The 20359-nt window shown below is 37.5% G+C and overlaps 1 protein-coding gene and 1 long non-coding RNA gene across 2 annotated transcripts in view; both read left to right on the top strand.

The window, feature by feature from the left end:
- Positions 1-20359, top strand: part of Zswim6 (zinc finger SWIM-type containing 6) — a 191178-nt gene that overhangs the window by 10644 nt on the left and 160175 nt on the right. The gene's annotated exons all lie outside the window — the stretch shown is intronic.
- Positions 1073-20359, top strand: part of LOC141424196 (uncharacterized) — a 52790-nt gene continuing 33503 nt past the window's right edge. Inside the window, exon 1 of the long non-coding RNA XR_012449164.1 lies at positions 1073-19708. This is a non-coding gene — a long non-coding RNA (uncharacterized lncRNA). The remainder of the gene's footprint in view (positions 19709-20359) is intronic.

Raw genomic sequence — 20359 nt, 5'->3', positions numbered from 1 at the left:
GTATTCCGTTTCCTTCATCCTCTGCAGTTGTCCTCCCTCCAGTCTCTCTTGATTTAGGGAAATAAAGTTGTGGTCAGAAGGACCTATGTGTTCCAGCTGCTGCCCAGCTGCTATTTTTAGGCTGGCCCTACATCAGGCTGGTACTAGGCCACGATGGCAAAGGGCCAACATTTTGTGGGACTGCTGACAAATGTCAAAAGCTTAATTTTTCGTAAACTGAACTAAGTCTCAGACACAGTCCATGCTGTAGTACTGTTTACCTCCACTTTTTTGAAATACAATATACATTTTAAAATAAATGATTGTTTTGATTGTTTTGTATTTTTTGTAATACTGGGGTTTGAACTCAGGGCCTCATGCTTGCTAAGCACGTTCTTTATCACATGAGCCACTCTGCCAGCCGTTTAAAAGAAATGATTGAGTTTTGATAGTAGTCATAATAAATGATAAATCTTGAAACATGTAATACAGAGTTTATTTTAGATAGGAGAAAAATTTAAAAATTGCCTTATTAGGTCAGAAATATATCCAGCCAGTAATTTTGGTTTGTTGGTAGCATTAAGAGTAGTGAAATTTACCTAATTTATTTAATAAGCCCAGACATTTTTTAAATTGCCTTTGCTATTGAAGTTGAGGAATCTGAATTGGTTTATATAATTATAGATACCAACAGACAAGTAAAAAAATGCACCTTTTCTACAGTTAGTGGTTTTTTTTTTTTTTTTGCTAACGCTATCTAGGTTTGGTTAATGATCTACTGATATATTTAACTAAAAATACTATTGTAGGGAGCAGCTAGGCTTTAGTTGAAATACCATTGTATGGGTCCACATTGCACAGTCCATAGCCATGTTTACAAACTTGAGTTTTAATCTTTTGGATGCATATGTGATTTAAGAATTTGCTTGGTTATCCACTGCACTTAAAATGGAAAATATGTTTTTTTCTTGAATAATTTTAAGTATGCTTTTTTTTTTATTATTCATATGTGCATACAAGGCTTGGGTCATTTCTCCCCCCTGCCCCCACCCCCTCCCTTACCACCCACTCCACCCCCTCCCTCTCCCCCTTACCGCCTCAATACAAAGCAGAGACTATTTTGCCCTTATTTCTAATTTTGTTGAAGAGAGAGTATAAGCCATAATAGGAAGGAACAAGGGGTTTTGCTGGTTGAGATAAGGATAGCTATACAGGAAGTTGACTCACATTAATTTCCTGTGTGTGTGTGTTAGCTTCTAGGTTAATTGCTTTTGTTCTCACCTTTTCTCTAGTTCCTGGTCCCCTTCTCCTATTGGCCTCAGTTGCTTTTAAGGTATCTGCTTTAGTTTCTCTGCATTAAGGGCAACAAATGCTAGCTAATTTTTTAGGTGTCTTACCTATTCTCACCCCTCCCTTGTGTGCTCTCCCTTTTATCATGTGCTCAAAGTCCAATCCCCTTGTTGTGTTTGCCCTTGATCTAATGTCCACATATGAGGGAGAACATACAATTTTTGGTCTTTTGGGCCAGGCTAACCTCACTCAGAATGATGTTCTCCAATTCCATCCATTTACCAGCGAATGATAACATTTCGTTCTTCTTCATGGCTGCATAAAATTCCATTGTGTATAGATACCACATTTTCTTAATCCATTCGTCAGTGGTGGGGCATCTTGGCTGTTTCCATTACTTGGCTATTGTGAATAGTGCCGCAATAAACATGGGTGTGCAGGTGCCTCTGTAGTAACCTGGTCACAGTCTTTTGGGTATATCCCCAAGAGTGGTATTGTTGGATTAACTGGTAGATCAATGTCTAGCTTTTTAAGTAGCCTCCAAATTTTTTTCCAGAGTGCTTCTTGTACTACTTTGCATTCCCACCAGCAGTGTAAGAGGGTTCCTTTTTCCCCGCATCCTCACCAACACCTGTTGTTGTTGGTGTTGCTAATGATGGCTATTGTAACAGGGGTGAGGTGGAATCTTAGTGTGGTTTTAATTTACATTTCCTTTATTGCTAGAGATGGTGAGCATTTTTTCATGTGTTTTTTGGTCATTTGAATTTCTTCTTTTGAGAAAGTTCTGTTTAGTTCACTTGCCCATTTCTTTATTGGTTCATTAGTTTTGGGAGAATTTAGTTTTTTAAGTTCCCTATATATTGTGGTTATCAGTCCTTTGTCTGATGTACAGCTGGCAAATATTTTCTTCCAGTCTGTGGGTGTTCTCTTCAGTTTAGAGACCATTTCTTTTGATGAACAAGAAGCTTTTTAGTTTTATGAGGTCCCATTTATCTATGCTTTCTCTTAGTTCCTGTGCTGCTGGGGTTTCGTTGAGAAAGTTCTTACCTATATACCTACTAACTCCAGAGTATTTCCTACTCTTTCTTGTATCAACTTTAGACTTTGTGGTCTGATACTAAGATCCTTGAACCATTTTGAGTTAATCTTGGTATAGGGTGATATACATGGATCTAGTTTCAGTTTTTTGCAGACTGCTAACCAGTTTTCCCAGCAGTTTTTGTTGAAGAGGCTGCTATTTCTCCATTGTATATTTTTAGCGACTTTGTCAAAGACAAGTTGGTTATAGATGTGTGGCTTCATATCTGGGTCCTGTATTCTGTTCCACTGGTCTTCATGTCTGTTTTTGTGCCAGTACCATGCTGTTTTTATTGTTACTGCTTTGTAATATAGTTTGAAGTCAGGTATTGTGATACCTCCTGCATTGTTTTTTTGACTGAGTATTGCCTTGGCTATTCGTGTCTTCCTGTGTTCCATATAAATTTCACGGTAGATTTTTCGATCTCTTTAATGAATGTCATTGGAATTTTGATGGGAATTGCATTAAACATGTAGATTACTTTTGGGAGTATGGGACATTTTTACTGTGTTGATTCTACCAATCCATGAGCATGGGAGATCTCTCCACTTTCTATAGTCTTCCTCAATCTCTTTCTTCAGAAGTGTATAGTTTTCCTTGTAGAAGTCTTTCACATCTTTTGTTAGGTTTACACCTAGGTATTTGATCTTTTTTGAGGCTATTGTAAATGGAATTGTTTTCATACATTCTTTTTCCGTTTGCTCATTGTTAGTGTATAGAAATGCTAATGATTTTTCTATGTTGATTTTATACCCTGCTACCTTGCTATAGCTATTGATGATGTCTAGAAGCTTCTGAGTAGAGTTTTTTGGGTCTTTAAGGTATAGGATCATGTTGTCTGCAAATAGGGATATTTTGACAGTTTCTTTACCTATTTGTATTCCTTCTTCTTGCCTAATTGCTCTGGCTAGGAATTCCAGTCCTATGTTGAATAGGAGTGGAGATAGTGGGCATCCTTGTCTGGTTCCTGATTTTAGAGGGAGTGGTTTCAGTTTTTCTCCGTTAAGTATAATGTTGGCTGTAGGTTTGTCATATGTAGCTTTTATAATGTTGAGGTACTTACCTTCTATTCCTAGTTTTCTTAGAGCTTTTATCATGAAATGGTGTTGGCTCTTATCAAAGTCTTTTTCTGCATCTATTGAGATGATCAAGTGGTTTTTGTCTTTGCTTCTCTTAATGTGGTTTATTACGTTTATTGATTTTCATATGTTGACCCACCCCTGCATCCCTGGGATGAAGCCTACTTGGTCTTGGTGAATAATCTTTTTGATGTGTTGTTGAATTCGGTTTGCCATTATTTTGATGAGGATTTTTGAGTCAATGTTCATTAAGGAGATTGGCCTATAGTTCTCCTTTTTGGAGGTGTCTTTGCCTGGTTTTGGGATAAGTGTAATACTGGCTTCATAAAATGTGTTTGGCAGTTTTCCTTCCCTTTCTATTTTGTGGAACAGTTTAAGGAGGGTTGGTATCAGTTCTTCTTTAAATGTCTGATAGAATTCTGCAGAGAATCCATGAGGTCCTGGACTTTTCTTTTTGGGGAGACTCTTGATTGCTTCTTCAATTTCATTTTGTGTTATAGATCTATTCAAATGATTAATTTCCTCTTGGTTCAGTTTTGGATGATCATATGTACCTAGAAATCTGTCCGTTTCTTTAAGATTCTCAAATTTATTTGAATATAGGTTCTCAAAGTAGTCTCTGATGATTTCCTGGACTTCCATGGTGTTTGTTGTTATCTTCCCTTTTGCATTCTTGATTCTACTAATTTGGGTTTTTTCTCTCCTCATTTTAGTCAGGTTTGCCAGGGGTCTATCGATCTTGTTTATTTTTTCAAAGAACCAACTTTTTGTTTCATTAATTCTTTGTATGGTTTTTTTGGTTTCTATTTTGTTGATTTCAGCTCTTATTTTTATTATTTCTCTCCTATTTGTTTTGGGATTTGCTTGTTCTTGTTTTTCTAGGAGTTTGAGATGTATCATTAGGTCATTGATTTGGGATCTTTCAGTCTTTTTAATATATGCACTCATGGCTATAAATTTTCCTCTCAAGACTGCCTTAGCTGTGTCCCATAGGTTCCGGTAGGTTGTGTTTTCATTTTCATTGACTTCCAGGAACTTTTTAATTTCCTCTTTTATTTCATCGATGATCCATTCTTCATTAAGTAATGAGTTATTTAGTTTCCAGCTGTTTGCATGTTTTTTGTCTATACTTTTGTTATTGAGTTCTAATTTTACTGCATTGTGATCAGATAGTATGCACGGTATAATTTCTGTTTTCTTATATTTGCTGAGACTTGCATTGTGCCCTAGGATATGATCTATTTTGGAGAAGGTTCCATGGGCTGCTGAGAAGAATGTATATTGTGTAGAGGTTAGATGACATGTTCTGTAGACATCCACTAGGTCCATTTGATCTGTTGCATATTTTAGATCTTGGATTTCTTTATTGATTTTTTTGTTTGGATGACCTATCTATTGATGATAATGGGGTGTTAAAGTCTCCCACAACCACTGTGTTGGAGTTTATATATGCTTTTAGGTCTTTCAGTGTATGTTTGATGAAATTGGGTGTGTTGACATTGGGTGCATACAGGTTGATAATTATTATTTCCTTTTGGTCTATTTCCCCTTTTATTAGTATGGCATGTCCTTCTTTATCTCGTTTGATCAATGTAGGTTTGAAGTCTACTTTGTCAGAGATAAGTATTGCTACTCCTGCCTGTTTTCGGGGGCCATTGGCTTGGTAAATCTTCCAGCCTTTCATCCTTAGCCTATGCTTATTTCTGTCGGTGAGATGGGTCTCCTGTAAGCAACAAATTGTTGGATATTTTGTCAAGAGGTGCCTTTTGATGGGTGAATTAAGTCCGTTAACATTAAACGTTAGTACTGATAGGTATGTGGTGATTCCTTTCATTTAGTTGTCTTAGTTGTTTGAAGGTTTGATTGTGTGTACCTAAGTTGAGGTTACTCTCTACTGTCTTGCTTTTTCTTTTCCTGTGGTCTGGTGCTGCCTGTCTTTTCATGGTGAAGTTGGGTTTCACTTTCTGTGTGCAGAATCCCTTGAAGAATCCATTGTAGTGGTGGCTTTGTGGTCACATATTGTTTTAGTTTCTGCTTATCATGGAAGACTTGTATTGCTCCATCTATTTTGAATGATAGTTTTGCTGGGTAGAGTACCCTGCGGTTGAAGTTATTTTCATTCAGTGCCCAGAAGATCTCACCCCACGTGCTTCTTGCTTTTAATGTTTCTGTTGAGAAGTCTGCTGTGATTTTGATGGGTTTACCTTTGTATGTTACTTGTTTTTTCTCTCTTACAGCCTTCAATATTCTTTCCTTAGTTTCTGAACTTGTCGTTTTAATGATGATATGTCGTGGGGTAGTTCTATTTTGATGTGTTCTGTTTGGTGTCCTGGAGGCCTCTTGCATCTGTATGGGAATATCTTTCTCTAGATTTGGGAAATTTTCCATTATTATTTTGTTAAATATATTACGCATACCCTTCGCTTGCACCTCTTCTCCTTCTTCGATGCCCATCATTCTCAAGTTTGGTCTTTATGGAGTCAGTGAGTTCTTGCATTTTGTTTTCACAGGTCTTGAGTTGTTTAATTAATAGTTCTTCGGTTTTTCCTTTAATTACCATTTCATCTTCAAGTTCTCAGATTCTGTCTTCTGTTTGTTGTATTCTGCTGGATTGGCCTTCCGTTTTGTTTTGCAGTTCTGTTTCATTCTTTTTTCTGAGGTTTTCCATATCCTGGCTGGTTTCCTCTTTAATGTTGTCTATTTTTGTCCTGAGCTCATTTATCTGTTTATTCATCGTGTTCTCTGTTTCACTTTGGTGTTTATACAGTGCTTCTATGGTTTCCTTTATTTCTTCTTTTGCTTTTTCAAATTCTCTATTTTTGTTGTGTTGGAATTTCTTGAGTGTCTCCTGTACATTTTGGTTAACCCTATCCAGTATCATCTCTATAAAATTCTCATTGAGTACCTGTAGTATGTCTTCTTTTAAATTATTCTTGTGGGCTTCATTGGGTCCTTTGGCATAGTTGATCTTCATTTTGTTGGAGTCTGGATCTGAGCACCTGTTTTCTTCATTCCCCTCTGGTTCCTGTACTAATTTTTTGCTGTGGGGAAACTGGTTTCCCTGTTTTTTCTGTCTTCCCGTCATTGTCTTTGGTGTTGTTACTGTCCCTGTACTGTGTGCAATTAAGTATTTTCTAGTTTGTAATTATAACAATGGTAATATTTAGAATGGAAGGGTGAGCTGAGATGGAAAGCAAGAAGTTAAAGAAAAGGGGAAAACAAATACACAGTCTGGAAGGAGAAAACAGAAGTTGGTATCAGACAAGAAAGTTTCAAAGGTATAAACAGGGAGCTTTAGTGTACTAATTGACAGTAAGCTGAACAGACATTAAAGAGACAGAGAATTGAAAATCAAAAATAAAAAAATAAACATAAGAATAAAAATTAAAAATAAGTAAATGAAAGAAAAATCTATATATAAAAATGTATTAAAATAAATGAAAAAATAGAAAATTTAAAAAAACCAAAAAACCTCCAAGTTCAAATGCAATGAAGTTTCAGTCTTAATAATTTGGGTGTCCATCTCAGTCTCCAATCCTGGAGATGATGCCTCAGATGTTGTTCTATAGTTGTCTCTTCAAAGGGGCCGCATAAAGGAGAACAAAACTACACACACACACACACACACACACACACACACACACACACACAAAAACCCCACCAAGTGTCCCAAGTTCAAATGGAATACAGTTTCAGTAAGTTTTTCAGCTTGCAGGTGTAATTCTGTTGTTCTCTCATCAAAGGTAGGGAGACAAAGAAAAAAAAAAAAGAGTCTGGAGACAGTTCTGTGAATGGTTATCTGCAGTTGTGGCTTGCCTGCCCCCTGCTCTCAGCCTGCTGTAGCTGGAGGCGTCATTTATGCAGATCTCTGGGGTGAGCTAGCACTCACCTGGTCCCACATGCTTTGTTTGTTCAGAGTCCTCCTGTGCGGGAGCCTCTGCTACAGGCTTTCCCCTTTCCAAGCATTGGGAAAGGTGACACTGCATCTGCATCGTCAGGCCTGTGTGTTTATTTACAGTTCATGTGGGAGGTGGGTCTTCCCCTCTTTCCTGTGCAGTTCTCCTCCCACCTCCGCTTTCACAAGCTTTCCTGCTCCTGATTACTGGGTGGTGCTGCTGCTCCTGCCAGCCACCATGTTTGTTTACAGCTCACGTGGGAAGTGGGTCTTCCCTCCTCTCCTGTGGAGTTTTCCTCCCTCTGCCACTCTGACAAGCTTTCCCGCTCCTGGTTGCTGGGCCCGGCCCCCCACCCCTGCTAGAGGCTCTGCGGCCTGCCGGGCTTGTTTATTTACAGTCCCGGGAAGGATTCCCTTCCCCAATCTTTGGTGCTCAGTGCGCTCCACCCTCTTTCCTGTGTGTCTTTATTCTTATTGCTTATTACTCAGTTTCTCTTTTTTCCCTGGGTGGAGGTCAGTCTGACCAGGGAGCTATGGTGCTCTGGCCCAGGCTTGTCTGTGGGAGTACTACAGAACCCCGAAGCTCACCTGGTCCGCGTCTTCCCAAGCTGTCTGGGCGCCTGCGACTGGCGGCCTGGGGGCCCTCCTGGTTTCTCCGTTTAATGTGAAGTGGAGATTCTCTGTGCTGGTTGGAGGTTGGAGGGGTCAAAATTATGCCTCTTCTCAGTGATTATGCCTGCAAAGTGTGTCTCCAGCGTCTCTCCAAGATTTCACCATAGGAGGCTCTCTTTCTGCTTCCTCCCTCTAGCTGCCATTTTGGAATCTCACCTGCTTTTTTTTTTTTTTTTTTGGTGGTAGGGGGGCTTGAACTCAGGGCCTAACACTTGCTAGGCAGGCACTCTTAACAGTTGAGCTACTCTGCCAGCCCCTTGAATAATTTTAAGAAGGAGCAAGAATGTCACAGCGTGAATTTGTTTTTGGAAGGACCTTTAGTAAGAAGAGTGGTGTTTATGTTCTTTCTATAATGGTACGTAGACAAGCTGAGAGTACATTAGGGATGATTTGTACAAACAGTATGATTATATCCTTATTCAGTGAGTGGCATAATGTATTTAGATATGTTAGATGTTAGAATAATATTGGTCTGACACTTCTCCTAAGGTAGCACAAAATAATTGGCCAATTTAAGGAAATATGATCAAATCGATTGCTTCTTTGCTTTCTCTTTAAGGTCATTACTGGATGAATTCTGCTGAATTTACTTTTGTGAAAATCAGAAAGCTTAAGTTGAGTAACTTAGTGAAAGGTGAATTGCTGGTTCAATAGCTTACAGCAGGCAGATGTTTTAGAGTTTATTTACATATTTACATTTTATTTAATTAAAAAAGTTGTTTTTTGAGATATGATTTACTCTGTAGCCCAGGCTGGCTCAAACTCTGCATCCTTCTGCCTCAGTCTTCTCAGTGTTAGGATGGTAGGCACCATGTCACTATGCCTGGCTATATGTTTTTACATTTTAAAATGAGGATGCTAACAGTTTGGATAAGTATAAATTGGGCAGTTTGCTGATTTTGATGCAAGAATATTTTACTTCTTTAACTTGGGGTAAAAACAAAAATTTATTAGGAAATATAATTAGAGTGTTTTGGAGGCGGAGTATGAAGTACTACGCCTGTATCACAGTACCATGTGGCGTCTTTGTACAGTTACAGGTTATGTTAGTTATTTCACATGTGGTTTGGAGATCAACTGATATATCCATGGATCTAGAGATAGGTAAATATGTAATTTAATCTGATGTATAGAAAATTATAGTCTATTGCACGATAGTAGGTAAGTGACTGTCTTTTGGATTCTTAACTTATATTTTATGTAGGTGAAGTCACATAAATGATTTTAGTTCCAGTTTCACAAGCTTTCGTAAAACCAAAACCACTAGTTGGTTTCATCCTTATAAGCAGTGTACGAATGATGTTCCTTATTGGAACTTGTCAGAGGAAGTTTCTTTGCAATTTTTGTGGATCTGTTATCCAACTTACTAAAAAGGAATTTTAAGCTGTTTCATAAATAGCAAAAAATTCCAGAAGCCAGGAGAATATTGCATTTTTGCTTTCAATAAGGATGCTACAGTGGGAAAAAACTTAAAAAACCTCTGTTCGTTTTAATAGTACAAAGTACATGTATTTAAAAATGGATGGATTTAAAAATCACTTTAGCAGATTTATTTTATTCAAGATTTTCCATGCTCTTTATTATCAAAATGTTTATCTTCATAGTTTTAAATTTTGGATGTGTTAAAAAATTGGTGACTATTTAAAATTTGGTGTTGAGTATTAGGTCTGAATTTGTATTAGTAGCTCATAAGCGTAGCAGTGGCTTGTCATTTAATTTTAGTAAATCATGAAACTTCTGAGTTCTTGTGCTTTTTAATGAAATTTGTCTTTTGACATAAGAATATGGCTTATGTTTTCTAAATTCTGTGTGTGTGTGTGTGTGTGTTTCTATGTGTCTGTGTGTATGTCTTTTGGGGGCTTGCTGGTGGTGGTGTTAATGGATTAAGTTCAGGTAAGCATAAAAATTTCAAGTAGCCATGATCAGATGTAGAAGATTCTCTCCCTACTTCCAAGAATTTATCCTTTGTTATGTTGCTTATTTAAAGATAGGAGACACTATAACTCAGAATGTATCTGTGAAAGGTTCAGTGTATGATGACCCTGTTATGGTGGTTTTAGGGACATATTGGCTATTGTATTTCTAAAAGGCTAGTTTTAAATTTTTACTTGCATTGTCATTTTTCTTTTAATCCTGTAACTGTAGAACAGTTAATTTTTTTCCTTTTTCAGCTTGCTTTTTTTAAAAAATAATTTAGAATTGAGGTACTTTAACACAACTCTTTTAAGAAGCTTTATTTAATAAATCTAAAGTATGCCGTGTCTTAACACAATTTAAAAAAATTTCTTTGTGACAAGGTCTTACTCTGTAGTGTAGCTGAGCTGGAACTCGTTGTAGCCCAGGCTGGCCTCAGACTCACTATCCTTCTGGGAGTGCTGGGATTGCAGGTTTGCACCACCATGCCTGACATCATTCTGTGTTTTAGAGTCTACCTTCATATTCTTTTTAGTAAGCCTGTAATTGTAGTCCAGATCCATGTAGACAATTTGAGGAGCAGTATCTCTCGGGAGTGAAAGTAAGTGGACCTTCTGGAATTCTAGCAGGAGTTGTTGAGATTGACCCTGGCTTGATTCATGGTCTTTTCCAAACTTGAGAATAACAGTTGTGGAACTCATCTTTAATATAAAAATTGAAGGAAATGAAGGATAGTTTCTTATGAGAAATCAGAATGTCAAATCCCATGCATGATTGTAGACTTCTAAGCGTCTTCCACAGGGGAGCATGACTTGGCTAATCAGATGTACTCAGAGTGTGGATCACTGTCGAATGCAAAACTGTCCTTCCTTGTACTGTTTCTGCAGTCATTTTGAGTTTGCCATTCTTCAGTAGATATTTGTTGTCTTATATTTTGGGGTGAGTATTAGGAAGTATTTGAATATAAAGTAGCGTTTTGGAATGAAAGGTGAATCTGCTAGGTTGGGAAAAAAACTTGGCAAACTTTAAATCCAGAACAGCCAACTATTAATAGTGTCAGTGCAGTGTGTGAGTAGTAGACATAGAAATGCCACTTGAATTAATGATAGCCTTAGATTATATGCCCTGTGTGTGGGGGTGCCTGTAAGAAATTCTTCTAGTTGGAAAAAATAGCTGCAGGTTTTTGTTTCTATTTGTTTTTCTGAATTAGAGTTGCTGTCAGTCTTTTAAGAAGGTATTTACAGAGGATATGAACACTGGATAGAAAGTTGGTTTTTAGTGCTGGGTTTATCATCAGTGTGTTTCTATAGATGTAGTGTAAAGTGTTTTTTCTCTTGTTTGAGAGCACTTTTTCTCATAGCGTTAATGGAAAAGCTATTGTGAAAGCAGTTTGTTTATCAGATGATTTCTGATAATAATTTAGGTTTTCCCATGCAGAACAGTACTTTCTGAGTTACTGTAGAAAATATCTTTGTATTGTAAATACCTTTCTGGAATGAAGAGATTGCCATTTACTAGCTGCTTCACTTTTTTAAGAAATAGCTAGCACTTGGGAGATAGGCTGGAGGAGCATGAGTTTGAGGCCAGCCTGAGTTACGTAGTGAAACTATGTTTCAGGAAAAAAAAAAAAGAAATTGATAAAACAGAATTTAGTTTTTTGAAAATTTCTCTCCCTATGACTTGTAAAAACACAGAAACTTCCAGAAGACCTTGTACATTTTGAAAAGACACTAGCTAATTAATAGGAATGACTTACTAAATTGGTTTATAAAATGCTAATGACTTTCCCTTAAGGTAGAATTTGCTTACTTTGCATAAAATAGAACACAGCAAAGCAAGTTTTGAGCAATAATTCAGTACTGGTTGTACTCCTAACGTGAGGAGTTGGGTTATCCAGACCCTGGGTGATCACCCGTTCCCAGTGTCAGTCTTGGTTTATGCCTGTTTTCCTGAACCTTTCATTCTTTGTTTTTGGCAGTACTGGGATTTGAGCTCAGGACCTTGTGATTGCTAGAAACTTGAGACACACCTCTAGTCCTTTTTGCTTTATTTTTTAGATAGGGTCTTGTATTTTTTGCCTAGGACTGACTTGGAACAACATTCTCCTATCTATGCTTCCCTAATAGCTAGGATTATAGGTGTGCACCACCATGCCTGCCTTGTTCTTTGAGGTAGAGTCTCACTATTTGCTGGGGCTAGCCTTCTGTCTCTGCCTCTCAAGTAGCTGAGATTTCGAGTATGAATCACTGCCCTGGATCTTTCTCACAATTGATTCCAGTTTGAATGATACAATCTGTTGTTACTCCTAGCTATACATCTTATTTCTCAGAAGAAAGGGGCAAGAAATAAATCTGTTTAAAATTATACTCTCTGTGTTGTGTGTGTGTAGGAAGAAGGAGAGAGGAGTTGTTTGGGGCTGAATGAAAAAGATCTTTGGCTTACCTCAGTCTTTCTGAATGGGCTCCCCACAATCTGTATCAGATAGGAAATACATGATTTCTTTGTAAATTCTTACTTGGACCAAAAGGAAGCAGTCAAGAGATCTCAACCTCCATGAATTTGGTGTGTCCTCTCCATTTTATTTTAATGATAGGTAAACTTTAAAATTATTATTTGCACTTGTGTTTCAGCATATGTTTGTATTAGTAATAGATTTCTGTATTCATATTTCTTAGATTGCTGTTCACAGTACTGCTCATTTTAAGTACTCACAGTTAGCTTATGTGAGCATATGGCATCATTTACTAATCACATGGCCATGAGCTTAAAGAAAGTGTCATCAGAAGACTGCAGTCGTCTTAGTATCTGTGTGCTTCTGGGCAGGTCACTTACTGACTCTGAACTTCCTCTAGTCATGATACAATGTGAATAATTATATCTTAGTCTCTTATGTCGTGAAGCTCCTGAAGGCCTACCTGGGAATACGTCATAGTATTTGAATTCTAAAAAGGTACACAAGAGGGAGAAATACATTATAGTTATTCACTGCTCAAGTTTCATCCAATTTCTTCCATTTATTTTCTTATTTTCCAAAACTGCATCCATTGGATTTTGTAATTAGAGAAGGGAAACTTTTTTAAAAAGAAAAAGTCTGTTCTGTTACTAATGAAACACTAAATTTTGCTCTCTGGATTAAATTCTGTTAATAGTTAATTACGATTTATCATTGTTGCCTGATCTAGTATGAATAGACTGACCATATGTTATTTAACAAGATGTGCCATGGCTGGCCTGTCTTAATGTCTCCCTTGTTTTTGATGCTAATGATTGATGAATTTTGTCTTTACTTGCAACCCTATAAAGTTCTCCTGAAAACAGAAAGGGGAGTGTGTCCAAAATGGCTTGTTTTTCTTGAATAGAATGTCCATTAGAATTTACTTTCTATGCTTCTTTAAGTATTTATCATGGGCAAGTGGAGGATGAATGAAGATATAAAATTATCAGTTTCAGATCTACATTTATAAATTCCTTAAGTCTTATGACTGTACTTAAGATCTGTATTTTTGCCTGGATATGATGCTTCCTGTTTGTAATTCCAGCTACTTAGGAGGCAGAGATTGGGAGGATGGCCATTCGAGACCAGCCCAAGGAAAAAGTTAGTGAGGATGCCCCCCCCGGCCCTCCCCCCCATGTCAACCAACAAACAAGGCATAGTGGCACATACCTGTTGTCCCAGCTGTGTAAGAGGCATAGCCAGAAGGATGGTGATATGAGGTTGGTCTAAGGCAAAAAGCAAAGACTCTACCTGAAAAAATAGCTAAAAGCAAAAACTGGAGTGGGGAACATGGTTCAGATGGCAGAGCACTTGCCTAACAAGCACTGAGTTCAAATCCTAGTAGCACCAAAAAAACCAAACAAATCTGTATTCCCTTATTTTGGAGGCTTGCATCAGTGAGTTATCATTTTTCCTTTGACTTAAAGATTTACAAATAAAGTATTCAGTATTCAGTTTAAAGTGAAATTTTAAGAGCTTCCTTGAACTGAATTTTTAAAAATTCTGTTTTGGGTATATGCGTGATATGGAAAGCAGTGGTGATATGATTTGGATCACCTACTCCAAATTCTTCTAGCTGCCCAAAGTTAATGAGTTCAGTGAGGTGGAGCCTGGATTAGGTACCTCATCATGCATTTTCCCTTTTTCTAAACTGTTAATGGCCTTTTTGCACTTGTAACTTGTACAATAATTTATTTTTGAAAAAATTCATCTCTCTACTTGTACACACCTAATGTGTAAGAGTGAACTTTCATGTATACATAAGAGTGTAAAGCACTTTGTAAGCTTTGGACAGGCAGGGATCAGCTCTTAGAATACATATGTATCACAGTTTATCTAATACAGTTTGTACCTGTCCTTTGTAGAACCTTCAGTGGCTTCCCTTTGCTCATAGAATCAGAGTTATTCATGGGTATACAAGATCCAGCATGGCCCAGCCCTGACCCTCATTGGCCTCCTGCCCAGTGTCCCTCTTGTCCTTCAGCTGTGTCCAAGTTGCCCTGCCACCTGCCTTGGCTCATGATCTTTTTTCCTCATGGAGTGTTTTTCTATGCCTGGTTCCTGTGCTAATTGTCAGAAATATGCCCAAAATTTCTCTCCTTTGTAACCCTAACCATAGTTGTGCTATTTTTGTTGTTGTTATCTCCCCTGTTAGATTGTAAGCTACACTCCAGGAGGGCAGAAATTGTATTTATGTATGGCTGTATATATGTGTGGTTCTGTCTATGGTTCCTCAGATATCCCTTTGCACACAGTTGGATCTCAATAAAAGTTTGTTGAATCAGTGATTAAAGGAAGTGATGTTTTGCTTTGGGAATATTTTCCTCACTTTCTAGGAGGTACTGCTTTCATTCATTGGTTTCATCAATTCCTTACACCACATCTGTCACATAAAGAATATGCCAGTTTGAAAAATACAGCCTTTTTTTGTGTTTGTTGTCACTTTGGGCCACTCCCAAATTCCCCAAGTGTACTTTTGCATTCATCTCTTTTATTAGAGGGAGTTTTGAGAAGCTTTGTGCTATTTGTTTTACCGTCAGTACATTATCAAAGTCAAAGGCTTTGTGGGATGTGGGTCTGTATGACATAGACTGAGAAATTCAGTTTGACACATTATTGGGAAAACCCAAATTGTTTGTAGTCACAGATTGCAAGAAGATAGGAGGTATTTAGTAAGGGTAGGACTCTTTAACTTTTGCCCTAGGTGTAGGTCACTCCTCTTCATTCATCTTTTCCTCCGCTCTCTTAGATGAGCAGCTGTTACTTGGTTATGATGGGCAGGGAACTAGCCTTGTATGGCTTGTACAGAGCTTATGTGCAAGGTCACCATGGGTCACCTCAAATCTGCTTTGGATATTATTTTTCCTATCAGTTACTCTACATTCTTGTCTGTGCCTGGGCATTTCTTTTTCAGTCTTTAAAATGTTGAATCTGCTTCCTCATGTGAATTAAACTGAAAAGTAGCAGGCTAGAATGACACTGATAAGAAATATCAGTCAGTATCACATAAAGTTACATCAGTTCCATTAAAATGATCTTGGAAAAGCTCAAACATTTTTCAGTATTTTGTTGGGAGTGAGGATGGGGGTCAGCTCTAATTTGTACTGATTGACCATGTTACAGAGTTGCTGCTCCATTTTTTGAGTACTACTTCTGTGCTTTATAAGCATGATGTCTAGTCTTTGAAACAACTTTGGGAAGAAGGCATTCTCCTCATTACATGCCTGAGGAAACAGATAAGAGATGCTAAGTTACTTGTCCTGAAGTACTCAGCCAGTTTCTGGTAGACCTGTGTACCCAGGTCTCCCAGGTCTCAGGTGGGATCTTTTTGTTGTCCCACCTTCTTTGCTAAACATTTCTAGTGACAACGTTTCTTCTTACATATGCTTGAAGGAAACTATTAAAATAACAATGTACCATGACTTCTGAATCTGCTGTGATATGCCTTCTTTATTTCAGGTAATGAATACATGTCCTATCCATGGTGTTGTACCTTCTTGTTCCTTCAAGCTGGTACTGTACTTAGTAAAGATTTTTTTTTCCTTTGATGGATTAAAAAAAAAATGGTTGTGGCCATATTTGGTGACATTAGAGTTTGGCTTGAAATAATTACTATTTTTCTCTTTAGTCAATTCTTTGATTTTAGTGGAGACATAGGAGCAGTGAATACAGGAGATACTTCAAAGAGAAGACTAGTATAACAGAAGCTTGGTGCACTGAGCTCTGTTATTGGAGGGTGCCTCTGGGTACCATGGGTTGTATTTGCAACCCTGTGGACAGAGAGGTTTAGCAGGTTGCTGAAGTGTTGTGGTCATTCTCTTACTTAAAGCTTAAATTACAGTCTCTTACAGTTCTAAAAGTCTGTTGAAGTTTAGATCATGTCTTAGCCCCCACCCTGTATGTTTTTAAGAAGTATCTCTTTGCAGGAGAGGAACCTTCTGAAATTAGTGAACTACTGTCTGTGTGTTCAGCTTTTGTTCCATAGCTGAGTCTGTCTGTAACATTTGTAGCTTTTTCTGTTAGTGTGGTTAAAAGCTTAGGAAGTCTGTAGAACTTGTTATAATTTTATTACTTTAACTTATTAGGGTACATGTTTTGATGATCTGATTTGTATAAGAACCATATAAAAATCCACCTATGCCGTATAGCTGCTGGAACATTGAGTGAGCTGTGCTTTTTATGGCCAAGTTATGGGATGAGTAACTACTCTCTAGAGAGAATGGTTAAAAATGAAAGAATTGTATGCCTAAGGTTGTGAGGTGACACCAGATGTATTTAAACCCCAAAGGTATGTAATTATCCCCCTATTGCACATACACATGCAAGTGCATTTATGCTTATGATTAGAGTTTTATGTGCTACAGAAAACTCACTTTCTGGTAAGTTGAAGGAATAGTCCATTCTTTTTGAGAGATTCAAGGTTTGGTGGAGAGGCACCATTTCAGTCCTTCTGCAGTTCTTTAGGGCATTGGGCATATTTTATTACTGGATTCTAGAGTAAACTGATAATCATATTCTATTTCAGATCTTAAGAATAGTTCTGGGAGCTGCTCAAAGCACTATGTTTATGATTTAGACTGCCTCTTTACATTGGCTTGATACGCTCTTCATTCATAGACTCTTTTTTGATTACCACTTGCATTAATTAGAGGAAATATCTGTACTTTGGCTTTCTACTGAAAGTCAAAGCTCTTATATAGTCTATTTAGATTTAAAATTTTATATACAGGTTATCTGGTCTCATTTATAGATCATGATGAATCCTTTCTATTTTAATTCAGTATTAAAGTAATATTTTAGTCACATTAAAATGTAACTGCTACTTTTATCACAATTCTACTAGCCCCCTAGTGTAAGGTGATCAGGTAACATCAGTTTCCCCTGCTGAAAGACCACATAGTTCATCTTGGAGATGCAGGTTGTTAGTTAGAACCTAGCACCCTGTTCATAAGTGCAAGAGAGGAAAATTCCTTAGCCTGGGGACCCAAGGACACTTGTAGTGCCTGCAACTCTCTCCCTTGGGCTAGAGAAAAGCAAGTTGAGATGGGGCCTAGCTTTGGGACTTTAAGTTAAATAGCAGTGATGGTAGTTTACCTCGTTACAATGTGATCCTCTTGAGAGGCTTTTTTATTTTTTGTTATTTTTAATTTTTATCTTTGTTTAAAAAAAACCCAAAAACCAAAAAAACCCAGAAACAGTATTAGGTGACAGGAACCAAAATGTTACCTGAGTTTTGTAATTAAATGTCTGAAAATAAACATTTAAGGCTTTACATTTTTGAAATTACAGTTCACAATAATTTGAGAATACACATAGTAAATTGGTATCACTATGCTAAGTATCAACATTCAGTGAAGACACTAGTGAACTTCTGTTTAATCAGTAGTTTTGCTGTCTGTAGTGGAGGAGGAATATCCTGGCTCTTCCTTCCTCCCATCTGCCATTTTTGCATCAGTGCCTCGCATAGGCCGAACTCAGAGAAAGGGCAGGTATGTTCCAGCTCTCCTGAGATGCAGGCTCACAAAGACTAGAGCTATGGGAGGACAGGCCCAGGACTGCTATATCTAGTTATTGTACTTTAAGACAAAACTATTTTTAATATAATTAAAAATATAAAAGGCATTTTAGTAGCAAAAAATCTCAGAATACAGTCTTCTTAATGGAATAAACTTACCTTGATGAAAACCAAAGTATCTTTTTATAGTTTTATTGTTTACCAGGACAGTATTTCCAGAGGCTAACACTTGCGTATTTAGGAAACATTTCTTTATACTTTTGAAAGGCCTTTTACTTCCTTCTTCTCCAGGACTTGTTTTAATTCTCCTTATTTGAGGAGTTACCAAGCTAACCTTGGTTGGTAGGGCCATCTTGTGGTAGCTACAGGAAATGCCTTCAAATTTTCTAACAGTTTTCCTTAAACATTCTCAGTGTTTTTCTTTGCATATTTCCCTTCTTGTTCATTGCTTAAGTCTGAGTTCTACCATTTTGTATGACCTCTTTGACTCCAATATTTATTATCCCCCTCTAATTTTCCATTGTTTTAACCTTTCTGTCCTTTGCATTGTGATTAAACTGGTAGGTAGTAGAAGGGAGGTTATAAACATTGGTCTGTAACAATATAACTTGAGGATTTTTTTTTCTTGTTTCGTGTTTACTTTCCTTCTCCTTCCTCTTCCTCCCTTCCTCCCCATCCTTTTTTGAAACAGGGTCTCTAAAAAAAGGTATGTTTGTAGCCCAGGCTGGTCTGGAATGTGAACTCCTTTTGACTGCCTCCCCGGTGCTGTGATTGCAGGTGTGAACCACCATACCTGGTTTAACTTGTAGAATTTTAAAGTAAAATTAAAACTAGTGTCTTGAACTTTTTAAGCCTTTGGAAGAATCCTGAAGATCCTCTCAAAATCTTTTTTCAGTCATGCTGAGTGGGGGTACAGTGTGGCATCTACAAAAGTTCTTACAATATATCAAATACATTATACTTGAATCCACCCCTCTATCAGTCTCCTTTATCCCTCCCTCCGTCCCATTCCTGGAATAGTTTCAGCAGGTCTCTTTTTTCCATTTACATACATGTGTATACAGTATTTGCACTATATTCACCCTCCCATGTCCTTTCCCCACATCCTCTACCCTCCCACAGATGCCCCCCCCTCCACTGGACCCGTTTCACCCTCCTGTTCTCTGATTTTGTAAAAGAAAAAGTGACATTTTTGTTTAAGATTGCTACATAGGGAGTTTCCTTGTGACATTTCCATGTGTATGTGCGTTATAACCTGAATTGGTTTATGTCCTCTATTTTTCTCCTTTCTACCTTAGTTACCTTCTTATGGTACTTTAAACAGGTTTAAAAATTCTGTATTCATTCTTGTGTAGGAAGTACATCAACCATATTCACCTTCTAAACTTCCTTCTTTTACCTTCCCCCTCCTGTATGTAACCATCCCTTTTGTGACCTGTTTTTCATAATGTTGCTATATTTGTATTAGGTCTGTATTCCACATATGAGAGAAAACATGCAGCTTTTGGCTAACTTCACTTAAGATGGTGTTCTCCTGTTTCATTTATTTGCAAATGACAAAATTTCATTCTTCAGAATCTCTTAAAATGTATGCATTTCCTTATTCTTTTAAATTAATCTGTTTTATTCCCCCTTAGACACCAGTATTTAACTGCTATTATTTGAAACAGTATTGTTTTAAACTACTTACAGGAAATGGAAGCCTAAAAAGATAACTACAATTTTGCCCCTTGAGGGATCACTATGTTCTGAATTCCAGTTGACTGTCTTAGTGATCCAAAATAAAATATTTGTAAGTATTTAATGGTCCAAAATAAAATACATTTATGCGTACAAGTAAGTCTAGAATATATATTTTTACATTTAAAAGATCTGTGGTTTCATTCATTAGCTTTCTTATATTCACATTTCACAAATTAAGAAAAAAATTGTAGAGGTGTAGATAGTTTTCATGTTGTACCATTTTTTTTTTCTTTTTTTGGAGGTTTTGGGGTTTGAACTAAGAGCTTTGTGGTTGCTAAGCAGGTACTCTTCCACTTGAGCTACACCTCCAGCTCCTACTTGTAAGTTTTTATAATAGGGAATGCTGCCAGTAAAAACTTGGGAATGACTAAGGAGTTCTTCCTAGTTTTTGAGCTCTAGTGGAAGACCAGAGCTATTTTGTGTGCAGGGTGCTGGGCTAGATGCTATAGAGCAGTGTTTTTGTGTAGTACACTGGGGTAGGAAGAGATTTCTAAATGTAGATGAGCTGTGAGTGGGCTGGTGAGTGGAGGGAGCTGGTGGTCTTAGTGACTGCCTGCTCCAAGAGCTGAGATACTGATAGCTAGCAACTTTCATCTCATACTGGGAAGCTCTGCTGTATGAAGAACATTTAAGGGTTAATGATTAAGAGGTTGGTACTTGCAACTTCTAACACATATGGCAGTAGATTACAGTAGCGGTG

Source organism: Castor canadensis, chromosome 6 (genome assembly GCF_047511655.1).
Source record: "Castor canadensis chromosome 6, mCasCan1.hap1v2, whole genome shotgun sequence".
Classification (NCBI taxonomy): Eukaryota; Metazoa; Chordata; class Mammalia; order Rodentia; family Castoridae; genus Castor; species Castor canadensis.
The sequence above is the reverse complement of the archived record's forward strand: the minus strand, read 5'-3'. Positions and strand labels throughout refer to the sequence as shown.